Source organism: Herpailurus yagouaroundi, unplaced genomic scaffold (assembly GCF_014898765.1).
Source record: "Herpailurus yagouaroundi ecotype Mexico unplaced genomic scaffold, PumYag 246, whole genome shotgun sequence".
NCBI classification, from domain to species: Eukaryota; Metazoa; Chordata; class Mammalia; order Carnivora; family Felidae; genus Herpailurus; species Herpailurus yagouaroundi.
This window is the reverse complement of record NW_024412463.1, coordinates 1,310,953-1,335,548: the sequence shown is the minus strand read 5'-3', so window position 1 is coordinate 1,335,548 and position 24,596 is coordinate 1,310,953. Positions and strand designations below refer to the sequence as shown.

At 49.0% G+C, this 24,596-nt stretch overlaps 1 long non-coding RNA gene across 2 annotated transcripts in view; it reads right to left on the bottom strand.

Moving 5' to 3' along the window:
• The window catches only part of LOC121019991 (uncharacterized), a 231,513-nt gene extending 207,001 nt beyond the window's left edge, over window positions 1-24,512 (bottom strand). For both annotated transcript variants that reach the window (XR_005785865.1, XR_005785866.1), the window contains exons 1-2: window positions 24,008-24,512; window positions 22,824-22,905 (exon numbers count right to left, since the gene is read on the bottom strand). This is a non-coding gene — a long non-coding RNA (uncharacterized LOC121019991). The remainder of the gene's footprint in view (window positions 1-22,823; window positions 22,906-24,007) is intronic.
• Window positions 24,513-24,596: the final 84 nt, after the last annotated feature.

The following is a 24,596-nucleotide window of genomic DNA, read 5'->3' as shown; positions in this document are numbered from 1 at the left end:
ACAAGCCTCGTTGCTCAACAGGCCCTGCTGGCTGCTGCAGGGACTCTCAGCCTTCCCTCCAAGGAAGGGCTGATGGGCACAGAGCACACACAGTGGCACTGTGGCAGGGAGAGCCCAGGAGCCAGGTTCCGGCCAACGCCACCCACACTACCCTTTCTCCAGTTTACCGGCCCACCTAGGTGTTTGCAGAAACCTGGGGTGGGGAAGGGTCTCCAACTGGCAGCAAAGAGCCAAAGGCAACCCACAGATGCGTTCAGTTTGACCCCCTGGCGTTAATGTCTCTATTGCCAACATTTAAAAACCAGGAGACCTCACATCAAAATTCCAATTTCCAGCTTCTCTTTTAAAACCAGAATCTGTGGGCTGGGCCTGTGTGTGGCTGGAAGTGTTGGGCAGGAGCCAGGCGGGGGCCGTGGAGGAACAGGATCTTTCCTCCCCAGATACACACCCTCCTCTGCCCCCAAACTGCTTTCGAAATCCCCTCCCCCAGCCTGCAGCTTTTCCTCAGCCCCATTTTCAGGAGGAGAAAACCGAGGCAACTCGCCCAAAGGGAGTCCCAGGCTCGCCCCTTTGAGGGAGCATGGAGGCAGGTGTGTGCAGAGGGTAGAGATCAGCCAGCCGGCAGAAACATAAGGCTGAAAGATGGTCCCTGGAGCCAGTCTCTGGTGGATCTGGAGTGGGGGCCTGGGGGGGGGGGGGGGCGCAGGTTCCTGTTCTGTGCCCTCCTGGCCATGACACGGGTGTGTCCTCTCAGCCCCAGTCCCAGGCCTGCACGATGGGGTAATAACATCCCCCTGTCCTGGGTGTGCTGGGCCAGCAGCTCCCCCTCCTACTAGCCCACCATGACACATGCGAGTGCATCAGCCCTCGCCCGGCCCCCCAGAGGGCCTGACCCTGGTAAGCCACGGAAACTTCACACACAGTGATCCCTACCCACACCACAGTGAACTGGTAAAACAGCCAAACTTAAAAGCCAGATTCCGGATTCCAGTGTCCGAGATTTTCTCCACTATGCCTCCTCTTGGAAGCTTCACTTTCCCCATCTCCCAAATAGGACCCAAATTAGATCCCTGAAGACTTCAAAGCCAAATATCCTGGGATCCAGAGTTTTTGGAGTCCCGGGAGGCGCTCAGGCCCGGCTCGTGAAACTTGCCTGTGCACATGCTGCCACCATGTGGCAGGCTCTGGGAATGCAGGAGTGGTTTATGTGAACCCTCTTGTTTTGGGATCCAGAAGTGGGCACTACGGATATGATAGGACACGGGAAGGCTAGTGGAAAGAATAAAAATGTCCCACGAACCAATGTCTACCGACAAAAGGTGCTCACTTTCACTTGATTTTCATCCAAACAATTTTTGGCACCGACTGTGTTTCAGGCCCTAGAAACATTCATGAACAAGACAGACTGATTCCTGTTTTCATGGAGTTAACATTCCCCTTGGAAGATAACAAGATAAATGAGTAAAGCATACAGTGTGCTAGATCCTGGCAAGCACCCTGGAGAAAAATACAACAGAGGAGGGGAATGAGGAGAGCTGGGGAGTTTGGATTTTAACTTTTTTTTTTTAATTTTAGATTTTTTAAAAAAATATTTATTTATTTTGAAGGGGGGGAGGGGCAGAGGGACAGAGAGTCCCAAGCAGCCTCCATGCTGTCAGTGCAGAGCCCAACACAGTGCTTGATCTCACCAACCGCAAGATCATGGCCCAAACTGAAATCAAGAGTTGGACGCTCACCTGAGTGAGCCACCCCAGTGCCCCTGGATCTTCACTGTAGGTTAGAGTGGGCAGGGGAGGACACGCTGAGATGACACCCGATCAAAAACACGAATGCAGATAGCTGTGGAGACACTGGACCAGGCAAGGGGAACAGCAAGGCATATGTTACCACAGGAGCATGCCTGGCCCATGGGGTTGCTGTGGGTAGAGCAGATGGACAATAGCAGGAAATTACCTCGGAAACAGTGGGGACCATTTCACGCAGGGTTTTATGGGGCACTGAATAGACGCTGGCTTTTATTCCGGGTCAGCGGGAGCCATGTAGAGTTCTGAGCAGAAGAGGGACAGGATCTGACTTTGGGTCTAACGGAATCCCTCTATGTGCAAGCGGGGGGTGGACAGTGTTAGCAGTGAAGGCAGAAGCGGGGAGCCCAGTGAGAAGCCGGCAGTTGATGGTAGACGCCACCAGGGTGGGGGCTGTGGACGTGGTGAGAAGGGGACAGATTCCGAATCTGTTCTGAGAGTAGAACATTCAGGGGACATCTGGGTGGATTGGTCGGTTGAGCATCGTATTTCAGCTCAGGTCATGATCTCACGGTTCATGAGTTCAAGCCCCACATCAGCCTCGCTGCTGTCAGAGCAGAGCCTGCTTTGGCTCCTCTGTCCCCGCCCCCCATCTCTCACTGCTCCTCCCCTACTCGCACTCTCTCTCTGTCTCTCAAAAATAAATAAACATTAAAAACAAATTTTTAAAAAGAAAGTAGCACCTTCAGGATTTGCTGATAGATCCAATTATAAAACAGCCACACTCCATATGGACCACTCCATAGCCTTTTAAAGGGATAAAGTGTATGATGCCCACAGCACTGGCAACCAAAAGAAAGAAGTAGATAAATCAGACAATGTCCAAACTAGAAGCTTCCATGCAGCCCAGGACAAAATCACGAGAATGGCAAGTCAGCCTAAGCAATAGGAGAAAATATTTGCAATATTTTGCAATATCTGACAGGTGAACATCCAGACTACACAAGGAATGCATTCCAGCCCCAGCAGCCACCTGCAACTCAACAACAGAAAACAACCCAATTAAAGTGGGGAAAGGACTTGAAATAGACATACCTCCAAAGAAGAAACATGAATGGCTAACAAGAACATGAAAAGATGCTCAACATCCCTCACCATGAGGAAGATGCAAATCAACACCACAAGGGAACGCCTCGTGGCCAGTTGCACGGCTACTGTCAAGAAAAACAGGAAATAACAGGTGTTGGTGAAGGTGTGGAAAAATTGTACTGTTGGCGGGAATGTCAAATGGCACAGCCACTGTTGGAGAGTATGGTGGGTTCCCCAAAAAATTAAAAACAGAGCTACCATATGATCCAGCACTCTCATGTCTAGCACTATTAGGTACGTACCCAAAAGAAGTGAAAGCAAGGTTCTGATGATATATTTGCACACCCATGTTCATACCAGCATTATTCACAATCGCCAAAGGGTGGAAGCCATCCCAGTATCCATCGATGTGCAAATGGACAAACAAAACGTGGTCTATACGTACAACAATTATTTAGCCTGTAAAGGGAAGGAAAGTCCGGGGCACCTGGGTGGACCAGTCGGTTGAGCGTCCGACTTCGGCTCAGGTCACGATCTCACAGTTTGTGCGTTCGAGCCCCGCGTCAGGCTCTGTGCTGACAGCTCAGAGCCTGGAGCCTGCTTCCGATTCCGGGTCTCCTCCTTTCTGTACCCCTCCCCTGCTCATGCTCTGTCTCTCAATAATAAAAAAAAATAAATGTAAAAAAAATTTAAAGGGAAGGAAAGTCTGATACGCTACAACGTGGGTGAACCTTGAGGACGTTATGCTAAGTGAAATAAACCAGTCACAAAAGGACAAATACTGGATGATTCCACTTAGAGAAGGCCCGTGGGGCAGTCAAAGTCATAGAGACGGAAAGTAGAGTGGTGACTGCCAGGGCCTGGGGGAGAGAGGGGTTAGATGTTGTTTAATGGGGTCACAGTTTCAGTTTAAGATGATGAAAAGCTACTGGGAGCACCTGGGGGCTCAGTTGGTTAAGCATCCGACTCCGTTTCGGCTCAGGTCATGATCTCACGGCTTGTGAGTTTGAGCCCAAAGTCAGGCTCTGCGTGGACAATGCGGAGCCTGCTTGGGATTCTCTGTCTCTTCCTCTCTCTCTGCCCCTCCCCCGCTCGTGCTCTCTCTAAATAAATAAACAAACAAACCTAAAAAACAGAAAAAGAAGAGCTTCTGGAGATGGATGGTATTGATGGCTGTCCCATGATATGAATATACTGAGTGGCCCTGAACTGTACCCTTAAAAATAATTAAGATGGGAGCACTGGGTGTTGTATGGAAACCAATTTGCCAATAAATTTCACATAAAAAATAATTAAGATGGGAAAAAATAAGACGGTAAATTTTATGTTATCTGAATTCTACCGCAATTTTTTTTTTTAAAGAAAAGGACAAGGTAGCCCTTCATATGTCAACACGGAAAGGTGCCCAGAGGCACTCTGAGGTAGAAGGAGGATGTGCAGGGCAGGATCCCGGTAGGGCTGTGTTTGTCTTGAAAACATTTGCCACTAGCTAAAACTGTTTTTTTTTTTTTAATTTTTTTTTCAACGTTTTTATTTATTTTTGGGACAGAGAGAGACAGAGCATGAACGGGGGAGGGGCAGAGAGAGAGGGAGACACAGAATCGGAAACAGGCTCCAGGCTCCGAGCCATCAGCCCAGAGCCCGACGCGGGGCTCGAACTCACGGACCGTGAGATCGTGACCTGGCTGAAGTCGGACGCCTAACCGACTGCGCCACCCAGGCGCCCCTAAACTGTTTTTAATTACACATAGTGTAGATGGTGTGGGAAAACAAACCTTCTTACATATTTTTAGTGGCTGTGCAAAGTGGTAGAACCTCTCGTTGCAATTTGGTCCAGAAATGTCCTTGGGCCCAGAAATGCTGGGCATTTACACCAGAGAGATACACCTGCACAGAGAAGGACAGACATGGGAACAGCAAGCCCTTGCGAGACAGCGTCAATGGCCACCATTACCAGGAAATGCTATGCAGCTGCTAAAAAGGACGAGGGCGGGGGCGCCTGGGTGGCTCAGTCGGTCAAGCGACCGACTTCGGCTCGGGTCATGATCTCACGGTCGGTGACTTTGAGCCCCGCGTCGGGCTCTGTGCTGACAGCTCAGAGCCTGCAGCCTGCTTCGGATTCTGTGTCTCCCTTTTCTCTGCCCCTCCCCCACTTGCACTCTGTGTATGTGTGCCTCTCTCTCAAAAAATAAACATTAAAAAAATAAAAAAGGATGAGGGAGAGGCTCTAGACCAGCGCTCTCCCATAGAACTTTCTGGGATGATGGCAATGTTCTACATCTATACTGTGCTATATGGGAGCTACAAGCCACATATGGCCAGTGAGTACCTGAGGCTAACGTGATTGAGGACGGATGTTTTATTTTATTCAATTTTAATTAAGTTCAAATAGCCTCCTGCAGATAGTGACTACTGTGCTGAACCACACGCATCCAGAAACAAGATCCATCATTGAGAGGAGAAAAGCCAAGTGCAGGCCAGGCTGTGCAGTGTGTAAACCGCCCCATAAATGAGAGGCCATGTGGGGATTCACTCCACCATCTGTTTGAGGAGGTGGCCTCCCAGTGGAAGGGACATAAGAAACAGGCAACGGTGGCAGCCTGGGGTCCGGGCTGCTCTGAATATTGTTGTAGGATAACACACCCCAAAACTCAGTGGCTTACGGCAACCACCATTTGTGGGCTCATGGTCCCTTGGGTCAGAAATCCAGGCTACTGGTCTCTTGCTACAGTGCCGGCTGCTGGCTGGAGTGTCCCCACCCTCCCGTGGGTGACCCCTCGGCTAAGGGGGCCCCGGGGGGGCTGACAGTTGGCCGGAGCACGTGTCTGCCGGCTTTGCGCTTCGTCCTCGGTTCCCCGTGAGGTAGTCTCTCCCTCCCCACGTGATCTCCCCTGCACAGTAGCCGGCTTCCCCCAGAGCACAGAACTGGGAACTGTGAGGCCTCCTTAGGCTTCAGACCATCATTCCCGGCACCTTCCAGGGGTAGGACTGCACAGAAGCACGCACAGCAGGAGGCGGGTTCCCTGGGAGCCTCAAAGGAAGTCTCCACAGGAAGACGGGTGGGGGCTGAGGGGGGAGGTGGGGGGAAGACCTAACTTTAAATGTTTTTTTTTTTCTCCTAACTTTAAAATGTTCACCAGGGTGGGGGGCTGGGGGGAGATGCCAGTGCAGCTCAGTAGGTTGAGCATCTGACTCTTGATTTCGGCTCAGGTCATAATCCCAGGGTTGTGGGATCAAGCCCCACGTTGGGCCCTGTGCAAGCGCGGAGCCTGCTTAGGATTCTCTCTCTCACTCTGCCCCTTTCCCCCACTCACGCACTCTCTCCCTCTCAAATAAAAATGTTTTTAATTTTTAAAAATGTAATTAAAAAAAATAAAATGTTCATGGATAACGTGTTGCCTTATTATTTGAGTTTACAAAGCCATACAATTGCATGGGTCTGCCTCCATACCTTTGCCCATGCTGTTCCCTCTGCCTCGACACCCTTCCCTTCCACCTACAGATGAGATATGCCTGGAGAAACTTTCCCTGAATGCCCAAGTCAAATGACTCCCTGCTTCCTCCTGGCAGCCTCTTAAGGTCAGCCCAACCTAGGTCATGTCTGAGCACACGTACACACAACGCGCGCGCGCACACACACACACACACACACACTCTGAAATCATGCTGATGCTAAGTTGCTCTAAAGTGATTTGGGGACCCAACCCAGGAAAATGCACACTTACCTGGTCCACAATCTCCCCACCCCACGGGGCCTTTGCTAGCATCTGTGATTGCACTGCCCAGAATGGCCACCAGGTGGCAGTGGAGCCCAGCCTCCAACCTCCCCAGGCAGCTGTCGGAGCTGAAAAGGCACCTGTCGGTTGGGAAGGCCGGGACAGGGGGCCCCAAGCCCAGCTTTGAAGAGAAATTTCCCATCCTTATCTCCCACTCCCCTCCTCCTCAGCTTCAAAATTTGCTTCCCCCCAAGCCAAATGGCTCTAATTAGAGGCGTGCCAACCACCGATAGAGGCAGCAAGCTGGACGAATCTACATCTTGCACCGAGGAAAGATACCAGATATAAAAGAAAACACCCTGCACGGTTCCTTTTCTATGAAGCTGTAGAATAAGCAACATTAATCTATGGCGGAAAACATCAGAATGGCGGTTGCCTCAAACGGGGGAGCGGGCAAGCTTGAGTGGGGAAGTATGAGTGAGAGTCCTTCTTGGGGTGATGGTGAGCACTCTGTGTTAGTTTCCTGGAGCTGCCATAACAAAGTTCCACCACGAACCAGGTGGGTTAAAACAACATACACGTGCGACATGCATGTTGGAGGCTGGAAACATTCTGGAGGTTGGAAATCTGACATCAAGGCCACACTCCTTCTGAAGGCTCTCGGGAAGAATCCTTCGTTGCCTCTTCTAGCTGATTGTGGTTACCAGTCCTGGCATTCCTGGGCGTAGAGCCGCATCCCTCCGTCTCTGCCTCTGTCCTCGCGCGGCCTTCTTCCCCCTATGTGTGTCTGTATCCAAATCTCCTTCTCCTTTCTCTATAAAGACACCAGTCATTGGATTTGGGATCCACCCTAGTCCCAGATGATTTCATCTTAACTCCGTTACATCTGCAAGACCCTATTTCCAAATCGGGTTGCATCCACAAGTACCAAGAGTCAGGACCTGGGGCGCCTGGGGGCTCGGTCAGTTAAGCTTTCAACTCTGGATTTCAGCTCAGGTCATGATCTTGCAGTTCGTGAGTTCGAGCTCCACATCGGGCTCTGCTCTGGCAGTGTGGAGCCTGCTTGGGACTCTCTCTCTCTCTCTCTCTCTCTCTCTCTCTCTCTCCTTCTCTTTCTCTCTCTCTCTCTCTCTCTCTCTCAAAGTAAATAAATAAACTTAAAAAAAAACAAAACAAGAGTCAGGACTTGAACATATCTTTTCGAGGGACTCGATTCAGCCCAGTTCATGTTCTTTATCTTGCAAAGAGTCTGGGCAACACAGGCAGATGTACGTATCAAAAATAATCAAAACTCCACTAAGATTTGTGCATCTCACTGGATATAAGTTTTACAGACAGAAACAGATATTGAGCTCCAACTAGTGATATGTACCCTGCAGTGCTTAGGGGTGAGACATACTCGGTGTCTGCGACTCACTGCATTGAGTTGCCCTGGCTCTTTTAACTGCGAACAATTCCTCAGTCCCTCTCCTTCATGATCTTGACACTTTCAAAGAGGACAAACCAGCTATTTTGTGAGACTGTCCCTCGTGTGGCTCTCTCTGAAGCTTCCTCGCTGTCAGACTCAAGCTCTGCGCTTGTCAGGACCCCCGCTGCTGGTGGCGTGTCTGTCCTCCTCGGTGCTTGCCATCACAGACACCTGAGAGCCACTTGCCCCTTTACTGGTCATGTCAATAGCGGTCACGTGGTCAAGTGGCTGTCTGCCAGTTTTCACCACTGGCAAGTTACCGTATTTTCTCTTTATAAGGAGAAGTATCTTGTGGGAAGATATATTTTTTTTAATTTTTAAAAAAAATTTTTTAACATTTATTTACTTGAGAGACAGAGCATGAACGGGGGAGGGTCAGAGAGAGATGGAGACACAGAATCGGAAGCAGGCTCCAGGCTCTGAGCTGTCAGCACAGAGCCCGACGCGGGGCTCGAACTCATGAACCGTGAGATCATGACATGAGCCGAGACCCGACGCTTAACCGACTGAGCCACCCAGGCGCCCCGGGAAGATATTTTTAAACCATCTAAATATCCTTTTAATCTTCCAACGTTCACTAATTTTAACGTCACGTATGATGCTTGCCTCAATCAATCTATTGCTATGTAATAAATGATCCCAAAACATAGCAGCTGAAGACAAAAATCATTCATTTTCTCACTGTTTTGAGGAGCTGAGAATTCAGGAGGAGTCTGACTGGAAGGTTCTGGCTCAGAGTCTCTCAGAAGCTTGCAGTCAAGATGTCAACTGGGTCTGGGGCTCTTGGGCGGCTCAGTGTGTAGCTTCCAACTTCGGCTCAGATCATGATCTCATGGTTTGTGAGTTCAAGCCTCTCATCAGGCTCTGTGCTGACAGCTCGGAGCCTGGAGCCTGCTTCAGATTCTGTGTCTCCCTCTCTCTGCCCCTCTTCCTGCTCATGACCTGTCTCTCTCTGTCTCTCAAAAATAAAATAAACATTAAAAAAAAAAAAGAAGATGTCAGCTGGGGCTGCAATTATCTGAAAGCTCAGCTGGGCTGGGGCATTGGTGGCCAGTGGGAATATAACATGTGAGCCAGACATGAGAACCACACACTTAACTTTTAGTTTTCCAGCAGCCATGGTTTTAAAAGTAGAAAAAGATATAGGTGACATTCATTTTTGTAATATATTTTATTTAACTCAATGTAACTAAAGTCACACTTCAACATGTTCTCAACTTGAAAAATTATTAACAACATATTTGACATCTCTTTTTTCATGATATCTTTGAAATTCAGTGTATATTTCACACAGCATATTCCAGTTTGGACGTGGCCATAGCAAGTGCTTAACAGCCCCTGGTGGCTAGTGACTCGTGTGGGACAGTCAGTGCGGAGGCCCCTGCTTCCAAGGAGGCCCCTGCGTGGAAGCTGTTCATACAGTCCTGTTCATACAAGACTGTTAGGGGAGGCCTCAGTCCCCACCACATGGGACTGTTCGTAAGGCTGCCTGAGTGTCCCCACGATATGGAAGCTGTCTTCACCTAGACAGAGTGATGGCAGAGAAAGGGCAAAGAGAAAGCACCCGCTTATTAATGACCTTGTTCTCCAACCCAGTATCACTTCTGCCATATTCTAGCCATCAGAATCGAATCACTGAGGGGCGCCTGGGTGGCTCAGTTGGTTAAGCATCTGACTTCAGCTCAGGTCATAATCTCACAGTTCATAGGTTCAAGCCCCACATTGGGCTCTGTGCTGACAGCTCAGAGCCCGGAGCCTGCTTCGGATTCTGTGTCTCCCTTGGTCTCTGCCCCTCGCCCACTCATGTTCTGTGTCTTTCTCAAAAATAAATAAACATTAAAAAAAAAAAGAATCATTGAATCCAGCCCCCACTCAAAGGGAAGTGAATTAAATTTCACCTCTTGAGGAGAAGAATGTCAAAGAATTGGTGGTCGTATCTTAAAATCACCATATTCCCATTTATTTGCTTATTCATTTATATCAAGATGGACCCATGGGTTTTATTTTATTTCAGGGGTTAAAAATCCATCACCACCATTACTTATGTCAGTGCTCAAAGTGACCCAGATTCGGCCACAGCCCAAGTCACTTTCTGCTGGCTCCTGTGTCTTGTCACCACGTCCCAGTCATTCTCTGGGCATTTACTTATTTCTGGCACAAGATGTTCAGGCTCACTTTCTACTTTTCTTACCCCCGCCCTGGTTCCTTTTACTGGAGAATGAGATTTTAAAACCAAACTCTGGGCACTTTTTTATTTTTGCCAATCTCTCAGGCGTAAAGTGATATTTCCTGGTTGTTTTCATTCTCATTTCCTATTACTAACTAGTTTGAGCCTGATTCATTTGCTGATGTTTTTCCTCTTCTGTAAATTCCTGTTCACATCCATTGTCCCTTATCCTTTGGGGCCACTGTCTCTTCTGTTGTGTATGTGCAAGCTTCCTGTATATTCTAAGCACTGCAATTTTATTTTATTTTATTTATTTTATTTTATTGTATTATTTTACTTTATTTTACTTTACTGTGTTATTTTTTATTTTATTTTACTTTATTTTACTTTATCTTATCTTATTTTATTTTATTTTACTATTTTATTTTATTTTATTTTATTTTATTTTATTTTATTTTATTTTATTTTATTTTATTTTATTTTTGAGAGAGCACAAGCAAGGGAGTGGAGGGAGGAAGGAAGAGAGAGAATCTCAAGCAGGCTCCACATTGAGTGGAGCCCGATGCAGGGCTCGATCCCACAACCCTGGGATCATGACCTGAGCTGAAATCAAGAGTCAGATGCTCAACTCACTGAACCACCCAGTCCTAAGCACTGAACTGAAATTTTTTTAAGTAGTTTTTTTCTTTTTTTTAAGTTTATTCATTTACTTTAAGAGAGACAGAGACAGCGCGAGCAGAGAGAGGGACAGAGACATAATCCCAAGCAGGCTCCGCACTGTCAGAGCAGAGCCCGATGCAGGGCTCAAACTCAGGAACTGCGAGACCGTGACCTGAGCCATAACCAAGAGTCGGACCATTAAGCAACTGCGCCACCCAGGTGCCCCTAAGCACTGCAATTTTAGACACTGCTGTGTGTTCACTCTCTGACCCCGCCCGTTTACTCTGTCCATGGTACCCTTGGGCCAGAATTGCTCAATTTTGATGTAATCAGAGTAATTAAAAATATATATATTTTTTGCCTTTTATACACTTGTGGGGGCTTTGGTTGTGGTACAACACAGATAACATAAAAGTTACCATTTTAGTGGTTTTTAAGGGTACAATTCAGTGGCATTAACGACAATCACTGGGTTGGACAACCATCATCACCGTCCAAGCCTCTGGAAACCTCTATTCTACTTTCCGTCTCTTTGAGTGTGGCTGCCCCAGGCACCTCAAATCGTGGAACCACAATACCTGTCCTTTTGTGTCTGGCTTATTTCCCTTTGCTTAGTGTCTTCAAGGTTCATCCATGTTGGTGCCTGTGTCGGAAGTTCATTTCTTCTTAAGGCTGAATAATATTCCCTCCTTTGAATACAAACATTTGGCGCATCCACTCACCTGTGAGTGAATATTTGCATTGTTTTCCCCTTTGGGCCGTTGTGAATAACGCTGCTATGAATGGAGATTCGAGCATCTGTTTGAGTTCATTTTTCAACTCGGGATTGGGGATCCTATGGCAATTCTGTTTCACTTTTTGAGAAGCCGCCAACCTGTTTTCCACACCAGCTGCCCTGTTTTGCATTCCCACCAGGCACTACAACAGGGTTCCGATTCCTGTACATCCTCACCAAGACGTAGTTTCGACAGTTTTTTTTTTTTTCTTTTTTACGAGAGCCATCCTAATGGGTGTGAAGTGTTATCCCATCGTGGCTTTGATTTGCATCTCCCTAATGATAATGAGCATCCTCTCGTGTGTACTCTGGCCATCTGAGTGTCTTTTTTGGTGAGATGTCTAATTAAGTTGTTTGGCCATTTCTGAATCATATTCTTTATGCTTGTGCTTTTGAAATTAGCTTCATTTAAGAGGTCTCTTCTCACCTCTAGGCACAAAGTGATTTCTGACTATTCTTCTACTAATGAGAGGGCACTCTGGGGGTGAAATATATATCACATGCATCATTTCAATCCTTTGTAAATGTACAATACAGGGGCATCGATTATATTCACAAGTCCTGTATCCATCACCACTATCAATACCCAAAACTTTTTCATCGTCCCCAACATAAACTCTGTCGCCATTAAACAATAACTCCCTGGGGCACCTGTGTCGCTCAGTCGGTCAAGTGTCTGACTTCAGCTCAGGCCACGATCTCATGGTTCATGAGTTCGAGCCCCACATCAAGCTCCCTGCTGTCAGTACAGAGCCTCCTTCAGATCCTCTGTCCCCCTCTCTCTGCTCCTCCCCCACTTAAGCTCTCCACAAAATAAATAAATGTTAAATAATAATAATAATAATAATAATAATAAATAAAGCAAACAATAGCTCCCCGTCCTCCCTCCCCCCTCCTGCTTCCGGCAGCTACCATCCAATTTTCTATCTGTATGAACCTATCTATTATTGTTCTCTGAGTCTGGCTTGTTTCCCTTAGCATTACACTTTCAAGAACTCTCCATGCTATAGCATGTGTTCAAATCTCATTCCTTTTTAGGGCTAAATGATATTCCACTATGTGCTTATAACTGCTAATTTTATGATTTTCCCCTTCATGTTAAGACTTTTTTTTTTTAATGTTTATTTTTATTTCTGAGAGAGAGAGAGAGACAGAGCATGAACGGGGGAGGGACAGAGAGAGAGGGAGACACAGAATCCAAAAGCAGGCTCCATGCTCTGAGCTGTCAGCACAGAGCCTGACGCAGGGCTCGAACTCATGGACCGCGAGATCATGATCTGAGCAGAAGTCGGCCGCTTAACCGACTGAGCCACCCACGCGCCCCTAAGTTTATTTATTTTTTGAGAAAGACAGCACACGTTGGGGAAGGGCGGAGAGAGGGAGGGACAGAGGATCCAAAGCGGGTTCCACACTGACAGCACAGAGCCCAATGCGGGGCTTGAACTCGCCAGCCGTGACATCATGACCTGAGCCAAAGTCGGACACTGAGCCACTCAGGTGCCCCGCCTTCACATTAAGACTTTAATCCACGTTAAGAGTCTGCCTGTGTTTACAACTGGGGGCCAGTTTCCCAACACCATCTTCTGAACCCTGTCTCCTCTCCTGGGCGGGCTGTGGGGTCACCTTTACCCACACACTTGGCTCTCATGCAACCTCTGTCTGCTCCAACCCACTGTCTTCCCTCTTTGGTCTGTATCTCTGTGCGTCAGCACCCCACTGCTTTTTTTTTTTTTTTTTTCAACGTTTATTTATTTTTGGGACAGGGAGAGACAGAGCATGAACGGGGGAGGGGCAGAGAGAGAGGGAGACACAGAATCGGAAACAGGCTCCAGGCTCTGAGCCATCAGCACAGAGCCCGACGCGGGGCTCGAACTCACGGACCGCGAGATCGTGACCTGAGCTGAAGTCGGACACTTAACCGACTGCGCCCCCCCGGCGCCCCCCCCCCCCACTGCTTTTATTATAATGGCGTGTGCCTTTTTCGACTGGCAGGGGAAGGCTCCTCCTTACTATTCTTTCTTAAGGTTGTGGCATCCAGGCCACGTCTCATCAAATCCCCAGAACATCCCCGTGTCAACAGGTACAACCCTTTTTCCCACAAGCCAGTGAGGAACCAGGCATCAGGGAGGCGAAGTGACCTGATGAGATTTACAGGGCCGACAAATGGCAGAGCTAGGACAAAACAAGGCGGGTCTGACTCTCCAGCTGCCCCCTGGTCCCCACCCCCAGCTGCCTCTCCTATCTGTAGCCCACTGGGGTTTTATCCGCAAGAAGGAGGAAGGGGCTAAAAAAGAAACCACTGTGCATTTAAACAGAGAAACTTTCCAACAGGAAATTGCTTACGGAGGTGATGGGGGAGCCCAAAAGTCAAAAAAGAGACTGCGGAAAAGCTCAGAGATTCCTCGCAGAAGCCAGTGCCACCTCTAAGCTGGAGGGAGCAGGGGAGGAGGAAATGTTACGGCAGGACAGGGCCTTTGGCCCCTCAGAAAATTGGAAATGCATCCATATGATAGGACTATGAGCCACCATTAGTTGAGCATTTACTATGTGCCAGGGTTTTCCACTAGTATTTTACATGTACTCTATATACACAAGGTGTGGCTCCTTCTGGCCTCCGCTCAAACCTCCTCAGAGATGCCCTATAATGCTGCCACCAACAAAGATCCATCTCCTGCTTTATTGTCCTTTATGGCATTATCAGTTTATCAGTAACTGAAATTATCCCATACGAGTGTTCGTCTATTATCTCCCCCGCCATCTGCCCCATCTCAAGACTGTAAGCCCCATGAGGGCAGGACTTGAGTCTTGGTGCATCTTAGCGCCAGGATGAGAGTCTCAATCAATCACCCAGATCATAGGTACTCTATGTTGCTTCGATAACTAATCTAAAGAACGCTCTCATGAAATCCTCACCAGACATCCATAAGGTGGGCACGAGGGTCCTCATTTTATAGAAGAAGAAACTGAGCCTCAGAGAAAGTCCCAAATTCGCCCAAGCTCACCTAGCTAGTAAGCAGCGAAGCTGAATTCGAAGCCAGGTCTGTTGCTCTCGACCTGAACACCTGAGCCCCCTTCTTGCCTTGGTGCCTTCCTTCCAAATCTCTCCTTGCTCTGTGGTTTCCCACACTACCCTCACCGCTACCCCCCAAACCTCTCTTGTCCTGGAAATTCCCAGGGCCTTGCTGAGCTGGGCTGCAGTAACACTTTGTGCCAGGAGGTGTCACCAGAGAAGTCTCGTGGCCACGGTCTGGGGTCCGCACCCCAGCGACAAACGTGCCATAGTTTAATCACTTTTAAGGATACTCCCAAGTTTTTCCTCCACAAACCAAGCGGCAGCTATATCCTAGCACCTGTGGTCACAGGCTATGAGGGAAGGATTTCTCCGGGAATGAGTTTCTCGAAACGGAGTTGCAAAGATCAATGAACATCTTTAAACTGCATAGATTCCGTGAACGTGCGAAGCCTGTTTTTACAGCTGAAGAGTGTGGGGCCCAGAGAGGGCACACGGTTTACCCGAGGGCATACAGCAAGTTAGTACAAGAGCCAGGTCTGAAGCTGGTTCCTCCGGACACAGATTCTGCCACCGCACTTGGATGGATGCTTCCACCTAGGCTCAAGTGCAGTCTTTGTGCACTTGTACATGCATGTGGACCTGTATCTGACTGTTCCTTCTGTCGTCCAAGCCTCCATTCAGTCGCTTAACAAATACATTGGTGAGATACAGAATCAACACTGCCCACTCAAATAACAAGTGCCTCCCACACAAGCAAATAATTTATTTTCCTCTCTGATATTAATCTGAATGAAAGCAGTCCAGGGTTGGATGATGGCTTTATGGTGTCAGGGACCCAGACTCTTTCTGTCTTACAGCTCTTCCATCTTAGACTGGCAGTTTCCATCTCATGGCCCAACGTGGCAGCTGTAGCGTTGCCATCACATCTACATTCCTGCCAGTGGGGAGTGGAGAAAAGGAAGTAGAAGCCAACATCTTTAAGGGCACAAACCAGAATGTTTTGTGCCATTTCCACTCTCATTCAATCGGCCAGATTGAGTCACATGTCCTACACTGCTGCAGAGGAGGCTGGAACAGCATTAGCTGGGCGGCTATGCTTTCTGCTAAAACTCGGGGTTCTACAACCAATGAATACATTGGCCACTCCCTGCCACCCATACATTTTCTGAGCACCTACTATGTGTGAGAGAAGGTGCAGCAACCTAGAAAGAGTGCAGACCTGGGAATTTGATTCATCTTGGGTTGAACCCCAATTCTGCCTTTCCCAGCGGTGTGTCATGACCTCGCTGAGCCTTAGTTCGCTCGTTCAGAAAGTGGAGACAAGACAGTGCGTGTGCTCGTGCACTGCGAGAGCATGCGGAGTCAGCGTTGGGTCCAGGGTACAGTTGGCATCAAAGAAATGGCACATGCTTCTACAAGAGTTAGATGCTGAGCCGGGTTCCCGGGCTGGGGGGGAGGGGGGTGGCGGGGAGAGGTGACGCAGCAGAGGCCCTGCCCTCGATTCCTATGGGGAGACATTCCAATGCAGCCTCCTGTAAATAAAAGCTCAGAGACTGCTCAGCACATAATCCCAACGCGTCCGTCACACATGAGTCAGAAGCAGTTATGCCCTTAAGTCATAAAGTCGCAGCTGGACCCGAGATAACTGGCACCCTTCCAATCCCACCCCGGCCCCATTTTACAGAGGAGCAAACAGAGCTGACGGAAGAGCCGTGACCACAGCGTGACTACAGTTTGATTTTATCAGCCTCCCCCTGCTGGGATGTGTGGGTTAGTTCCAGTATGGAGCGATCAGAAACAGACTTGGCTGGACCTCCTAAGCCCACAGGAGCAGGGTTTTCCAGACTGGCTGGGGAGAAACAGGATTGCCGGGGCGAAGCGTCGTCCCACCGGGTGCTCTGACCGCAAGAAAGGGAGGTGTCTCTCTCCAATTTACTTACAGATCAGTTTCTCAACCTCAGCACTACGGACATTCGGGGCCAGAGAATTCTCTGTCCCGTGCGTGGCAAGAACATTAGCAGTGTCCCTGGCCTCTCTACTCATGAGACGGCAATAGCATATCACCACCCCCAGCTGTGACAACCACAAATGTCTCAAGACGTTGCCAAATGTCCCGTAGGGGTCAAAAGCGTCCCCAGTTGAAAACCACTGCTTGAGATAGACAGAGCCTGAAAGTAGGATGTTTAAGCACAGATTCTTTAAGCAGATTTATGGATGTTAGTGATTTTCTTCTCTGTGGGCAGGTGTATGTTTTTTCTCTTACGAAGGGGTACAATGGCCTTCGTAGTTATTAATGATTTCAGGCCATTATTGGTACAATTCGTGGCATTTGAACGTGGACAATAGAAATTATATTATAGGGGCGCCTGGGTGACTCAGTCAGCTAAGCGTCCAACTTCGGCTCAGGTCACGATCTCATAGTTTGTGAGTTCAAGCCCCGCGTCAGGCCGTGTGCTGACAGCTCAGAGCCTGGAGCCTGTTTCGGATTCTGTGTCTCCCCCTCTCTCTCTTTCTGCCCCTCCCTGGCTCTCACTGTCTCTCTCAAAAATAAACATTAAAAAAATTTTTTTGAGAAATTATATGACAATGTTGTGTGAACGTTAAATTTCCTGACTTTGAAACCTATTTCAAACCTGTGGCCATGTATGAGAATGTCCTTGTTCTTCAGAAATGCACTAGGGGTAAAAAGTCATCAGGTCTGTATCTGACTCTCAGATGGTTCAGAAAAATTACACACACAGAGAAAATGATAAATCAGGTGTAGCAAAATGTTGCAAATTGGGGGATCTGAGTGAAGGAGACATGGAAGCTCATCGAGCTATTCTTTTTTTTATATATATTTATTTTTGAGAGAGAGAGAGAGAGAGAGAGGGAGGGAGGGAGCATGACCGGGAGAGGGGCAGAGAGAGAGAGAGACACACAGAATTGGAAGCAGGCTCCAGGCTCCGAGCCGTCAGCACAGAGCCTGACATGGGGCTCGGACTCACAAACTGCAAGATCGTGACCTGAGCTGGAGTCAGACTCTTCACTGACCCAGCCACCCAGGTGCCCCTTATTGCACTATTCTTGCAACTTCTCAGTAAAATTGAAATCATCTTAGAAATTATTTTGGAGAGATTTTGTAACAGTCACCTATGTCTTATTCTAGTTTTTTTTTTTCCTCCTTATAGAGTTTATTATTATATGGCTGATTATTGTATTTTTAGGTTTATTTTTGAGAGACAGACAGAGAGCAGGGGAGGTGCAGAGAGAGAGGGAGACACAGGATAAGCAGGCTCCAGGCTCTGAGCTGTCAGCACAGAGCCTGACGCGGGGCTTGAACTCACGGACCGCGAGATCATGACCTGAGCTGAAGTCTGACGCTCAACCGACTGAGCCACCCAGGTGCCCCTTATTCTAGTTTTTAAAACACGGTTTTTTAATCTGTTACTCCCTGGACTCCAAATTACCCCTGTTCCGCAAACAGTACACCAAGCACATTCCTACCTCGGGAACCTGGATCTTCCCAGGCCTGCTGCCCAGCATACACTCCCTCACCCTTTCTCCCTGGCGAAATCTTACTCGTCTTTGGGCAAGTGAAGTGTTCTGAGCCTCAGTTTTCTTTTCTATAAAATTGGGCCAAAGAGCAAGTGTATCTAAAATACCCAGCACACAGGGACAGCCCCCTGCAAACACCAGTCCCCCACACCTTTCTCCCCAATCCCCCCCAATCTTGATCCCCCCACACTCTGCAAGTAAGAAAGAGGGTGTAAAATAGAAACAGAGGATGGCTTGGTCTCCTATAACTGCAAAATCCAGAAGATGATCACGCGCAGTTCAGGTAAGGTTTGCTCTAGAAGGTTAATGCTAATAATAGCTAAAACTCAGTGAGTGCTTACAATGTGCCACTCTTCTAACCACAATATATTTAGCAGCTTATCTTCACAACAGCCCCATGAGGTAGCCATACTCTTATTATCCCTGTTTTCCACATTAGGAAACGACATCCCAAAAGAATAAAAACTTGCCGTGGTCACACAGCACACAAGTGGGGGGGCTCAGACTAGTCTGACTGACTAGAAAGGGAGATCCACTTTCAAGTAAGGCTTGATCCAGCCGCTCGAGGATCTCACCAAGGACCTGGTTTCCCTTGGTCTCTCCTCTTCGCCTTCTCCAGGGAACTCACCCCCTCATGGCTGTCAGCAGATTCTGATGAGACTTTTTTCCCTCGGGGGAAAAAAGCACCCGTGTCTCAACTCCATGCCAAGATCCTCAAATTCACTCTCATTGGGCCATCTGAAGTCACGCACCTATTTCTGAACCAATCGCCATGTTCCAGGTCACTGGACAACGTTGCTTGGCTTTTATATTAAAGAGGTGGAGTCTGCTGAGAAAGCAGGCAAGAGAGATTCCTCCAAAAATTCAAGGTATTATTTCCCTGAAGGAGGGGGAATGGCTGTGGGCAACCAGAAACAGATGTCTGCATCCCCATGACTCACACATACAATAAAACACTGTAAAATGTAGAGGAGGAGGAGGAGGAGGAGGAGGAGGAAGGAGAATGGAGAATGGAGAAAGGAGGAAGGAGGAGGAGGAGGAGGAGGCCTGGTTTGGGGACGGCTATGCTGTAGCCCAGGCATGCACCATCTGGCCAGCCTGGCCTGGCCGTGACCCTCCAGGGAAGGAGGCCTTCCTGTCCACACCCACACCCCGAAGTGGTGGCAGGGTCACAGGGCAGGCACACTCAGGGCTTTGGAAGACAGCCTGCAGCACGACCAGGTCACTTCTGGGCTACTTCCTTCTGGGCAGGAGGCCCTGCTGGGAATAGGGAACATGTGAAGATGTTCCCACAGACTGACCTAGGGAACAAGCAGCCCCGGCTGGGCACACGTAGCCTCTAGGGATAGTGGGCAGGGATACCTGACGTCCTGAGAACACAGTGGCCCCTCTTGTCTCACAGCCAGGAAACGCTGAGGCCCTTGGTCCTTCCACCAGGCTGTAACCGGGAGCTTCTAAAGTCCCTGTGGGCCCCAAGCCCACTTTTTCATTTCTTTTTTTTTTTTTTTAATGTTTATTCATTTTTTGAGAGACAGAGAGAGACAGAGCATGAGTGGGGGAGGGGTAGAGAGCGAGGGAGACATAGAATCCGAGCTCCAGGCTCCGAGCTGTCAGCACAAAGCTGACGTGGGGTTGGAACTCACGGACCGTGAGATCATGACCCGAGCCAAAGCCAGACGCCCAACCGACGGAGCCACCCAGGTGCCCTGAAGCCCACTTTTTCTTTTCTTTTTTTTTTTAATATTTTTTTTCAACGATTATTTATTTTTGGGACAGAGAGAGACAGAGCATGAACGGGGGAGGGGCAGAGAGAGAGGGAGACACAGAATCGGAAACAGGCTCCAGGCTCTGAGCCATCAGCCCAGAGCCCGACGCGGGGCTCGAACTCACGGGCCGCGAGATCGTGACCTGGCTGAAGTCGGACGCTTAACCGACTGCGCCACCCAGGCGCCCCTACTTTTTCTTAACAGCCCACACATTCAATCATTAAAAAGCCAGTAATGCTTCTTCCCGCCTCAGGGCTTTTGCACTGGCTTTTTGCTCTGTCTGGAACACTGTTCCCCTACAGTCTCACATGGCTCCTTCCATCCCCTCCCATAAGTCTGCTCACATATCACCTTCTCAGTGAGGCAGTCCCTGGCCACCTTCATCAACAACTCAACCTGCCCTCCAGCCTCCCAGCCTCAGATCCTCCTTACCCTGCTTTGTGTTTGTTTGTTTGTTTGTTTGTTTGTTTTCCAAAGCAGCCATCACTTCACTTTCTGGCATGTCAACAAGTTCATTACCTATTGATTATTATCCATCACCCCCCACCACCACCTCCCCAGGTGTCGGCTCCAGGAGGCAGAGATTTTTGTCTTCTTTTATTCCTGCTGCTTCCCGTACCTAGAACAGGCCCTGCCTTGTAATATCTGCTCAATAAATATTTGCTGAATGAATAAATACATGAATAGCAAAAATTATAGTGAAGCTCATTTTTGCAGTCAATTTGTGTTGTTTGGAACCTATGCAAATGTGCATGAGGAACCTTAAACGTTCTCCTCAACATCAGGCGCTGTGCGTCACTGAGGAACGTCTCTTAGGAATGAGACTCCATTCCCCACGGGTCCACCAGCCCCCAGGACAGGGCTGGCTCGGAGCAGGTGCTGAAAATGTTTAAACGGCAAATGTACCGTCAGGCAGATGACCAGGTGGGAGAAGGAAGTCAGTTGGCACGAGCCCCCATCACAGCCTCCCTGCCTCCAGCCCCCTCACCCCTCACCCCTGTGCACCCTTCTTACTCACTGCCCTTCCCTCTCGGTGCACCCCCACTCTAACCTGCCTCCTCTCAGCAGCTAGACGGATCCTCTCAAAGCACAAATTGGATCTTCAATTCTGCGGGGCTCCCTGCTGCCCTCGGAACAGCCTAGATTCCTCTGTAGGGCACCAAGCATGCCCAAGCCCCCATGGAACTTCCATTTTTCTACAACTTTCTTCTCATGTTCACTCCAGGCTCGCCGATTGTTTTTTCTTCAATTCAGTGAGTAAAACAACCTCTCGCCACCAGGGTGAGAGCACATGGCACGTGCTATTCCCTCTGTGTGGAAGACTCTCATACCTCACCTGATTCCCTTTCCCCAGCGGGTTCTTACTTAACTTCAGATTTCAGCTGATTCCCCTCCTGCAGGAAGCCCTCCCTGATTCCTCCTCCTGAGGTAGATCACGACTACGTATGCATTCCCATAGTTCTCTCTCTGCCCCAGTCTTTCATTCATACATTAATTCAACACTTATTTGGCCTAAATGGTGCATAATGATCTGGCTCTTTAATATCTCTCTGATCCCACCTTCCCCCTTTTTTCCTCTCACCCTCTGCTCCAGCTACATAAGCCTCCTTGCTATTGCTTGAGCACACCAAGCATGCTCCTGCCCCAGGGCCTCTGCACTTCTTTGGGTATCTTCATGGCAGTTCCTTCACTTCCTGCAGGTCTCTGCTTAACTGCTGCCTCCTAGGAAAGGCTCTGCCGACACCTTCCCCTCCCCATCTGCTGAAGTACTCCTCGTCATTCTCCGTCCATCCCTGTAGCCTGCATCATTTCTCCACATCATTTGTCCCTACCGGAAATTAGATTATCTTTTTACCTGTTTATTGTCTGTCCCTCTTGCAACTCTGAGGGCAGGGGCCTCCCATGTCTTGTCTGCTGCTGAATTATCAGCATTTTACACAGTACCTGGCCCACAGCAATTCTTGGTAAAGATTTGGTGAGTGAATGAATGTGGCAATCCAGATCAATATGACTCGGCACAAGCCGTGGGGGGCTCCATCCCCCAACACCGTGACACCTCGGGGGTGTCCATCTCAGGCAGCTTTGCAGCCTGAGTCTCAGAGCTAGGAGGAAGCGGAGAACATAGACCTAAAGGAAGAGAAGGGGCCAGCCACATCCCTCTCCAGGGAGATCATTCACTTGGAAGTAGGTACAGTGAGTGCAAAGGCCCTATGGCAGGATGACAGTAGGAGACATCAGGAGACAAGGCTGCAGAGTCAGCAGGGCCTTGAATGTCAGGTGAGGGTGTGGACCTCATCCCAACACTTTCACAGTCAAGTATAACACACAGGGGAAGTAATAAACATTTCGTCAGTGTCTCCTGCCTGTCAGTACACTACCTCTCATTGTGTTCACTGTGAACCTTTCTAAAGCCTATGAAGCATTAGATTTCCATTTAATGAAGGAAAATGGACCCACACAGGCTCAGAAACACAGCTATGAGACTCCAAGTTTCTAAGGCTAGGCTCCTCCCATTGCCTTTGACTTTTGCCCCACCCACTCATCCATGTGATTCCACCTCTTCCCTCCTTTCTGGCTTTGCTCTAATTGGTGACCAAAGGCACATGTCATTCTCCAGGCCAGAAAAACAACTTGATGCCATTCAACGTCTCCCCCGGAACACCCAACACCCATCGCGTGTAATATATGCAAAACAGAACTCCCAGGTTCCCCCCAGAGCTGATCTCCCCCAGCTCAGCCAGTGGCACCTCTGTCTCCCAAAGGCTCAGGCCAGGAACCTGAGCGTCATCAACCAGCAAATGCTGGCCGCTCCACCTTCAAAATACATCCAGAATCAGCCACTTCTCCCAAGTCCATGATCACCCTGGTCTGACCATCCATCCACTCCTACCTGGGCTATTTCAGCACCTGTCCCTGGTGTCCTGCCTCTGCACGGTCACTGGGTCCATTCCTTGCGTGGAGCCAGAGAGACCCTGTTAAAAATATAAAGTCAAAGTCACCATGCAATTCTTTACCAGAGCTTCCCGACAGAACTATGACGGACATGTTCCACCTCTGTACTGCCCAATACGTTTCCCACCTGCCACATGGGACTATTGAAATGGGCTCAGTCTAACTGAAGGGCTGAATTTTTAATTTTACTTACTTTAATAGTTGGCAAGGCTGTGGGAAAACAAGCATTCTTGAACACAGCTGTGAGAGTATAAATTAGGACGTGATTCTAATCCCAGTATCCACCTACCTCAGAATGGTTCGTCTCTATCTACCAAAATGACAAGGGCATGTAACAGTTATCACGGCAATCCCACTTCAAGAGTGTGTCTTTCCCGTGCAAAAGTGACATTACATTAAAAAAATTTTACAACATCCAAAGACAGGAAACAACCCAAGTGCCTATTCAACAGACAACTAGTTACATGAATTATGTGGTCCAGCCACATAAGGGAATACGATGATGTTGTAAAAAAAAAAAAAAAAAAAAAAAAAAAGGAGGAAACAGGACACCTAGAGCAAAAACAAAGAAAAAATCCAGAAACTGGACTTCATCAAAAGCAAAAACGGTTTTGTGCACCAAAGGACACTATCCAAAAAGTGAAAACACAGCCAACAAAATGAGAAAATAGATTTGCAAATCATGTATCTGGTAAGAGGCTAGCGTCCAGAATGCATGAAGAACTCTTACAACTCAACCACAAAAAGACAAATCATCCCATTTTGAAACAGGCAAAGGTTTGAATAAATGCACTGGGCTGAGCCTTAATTCACTCGGCAAGTGTTTACTGAGCCTCTACCACGTGCCCTATGCGGATCCCGACATGGGGATTCAGCTGTGAACAAAGCAAGTCCGGGCCCTCAGGAACTGGTTTTCTGGTCAATGACACATGTTATGACCCATGACAAGCGCTGTGAAGACAAAACATGATGATGTCACAGTGACTGGAGGAGGGGGCAACTTTGAGTAGGGAGGGCAAGAGGGGCCCGCCCCCGAGGAGGCAACATCATTGGTAATTAAGAGTAAATGAAAGGCTGTGGACTCGCTCCTGGGCCTGCGCCTAACAGATATTAAGCGCTCACCAAATCTTATAGCGACGCTTAGGGTCATTCTCCTCAGTTTACTGTCTTCTCCCTCGGGAGAACAAGAGGTCCTGGGGATCTGGCTCGACGTTTCTCCTCCCCGGGACGCTCAACGGCAGCTGGCACACAGTAGGTGTACGCAGGGTCCTCCTGACCTCCGCACGAGGTAGGGCTCGAGAAGCTAGCCCAGTGGGAATGGGCCTCAGCCCAGGAGTACGATTCAAAGTGTCCAGCAAGTGCTGGCTTTCTAGCCCCGGGCCGGCGCCCTCCACTCGCGCTCCCTGCACGCAGGAGGCGCTTGACAGTGCGTGCTGAAGAAACGCCCTTTTCTGGGTCCGGTGGCGCACGGCCTCGACCCATTGCACAGGCCGGCAAACCGAGCGAGAGATGGGTGGTGCCACGGGCGGCATTTCCGTAGGGGCAGGAACCGAGGCCCCAGCCGGGGGCGGACGCGACGAGCGGGGACTCGCCGCCGCCCCACGCTTCCGTGCCCAGCTGTGCCCAGCTGCGCTCCTGCCCCCGGAGCGCCGCGGTTGGCTGCGGCTCGGAGGCCGCTGATTGGCCATCGCGGCCCCGGCGCGGTCCCCGA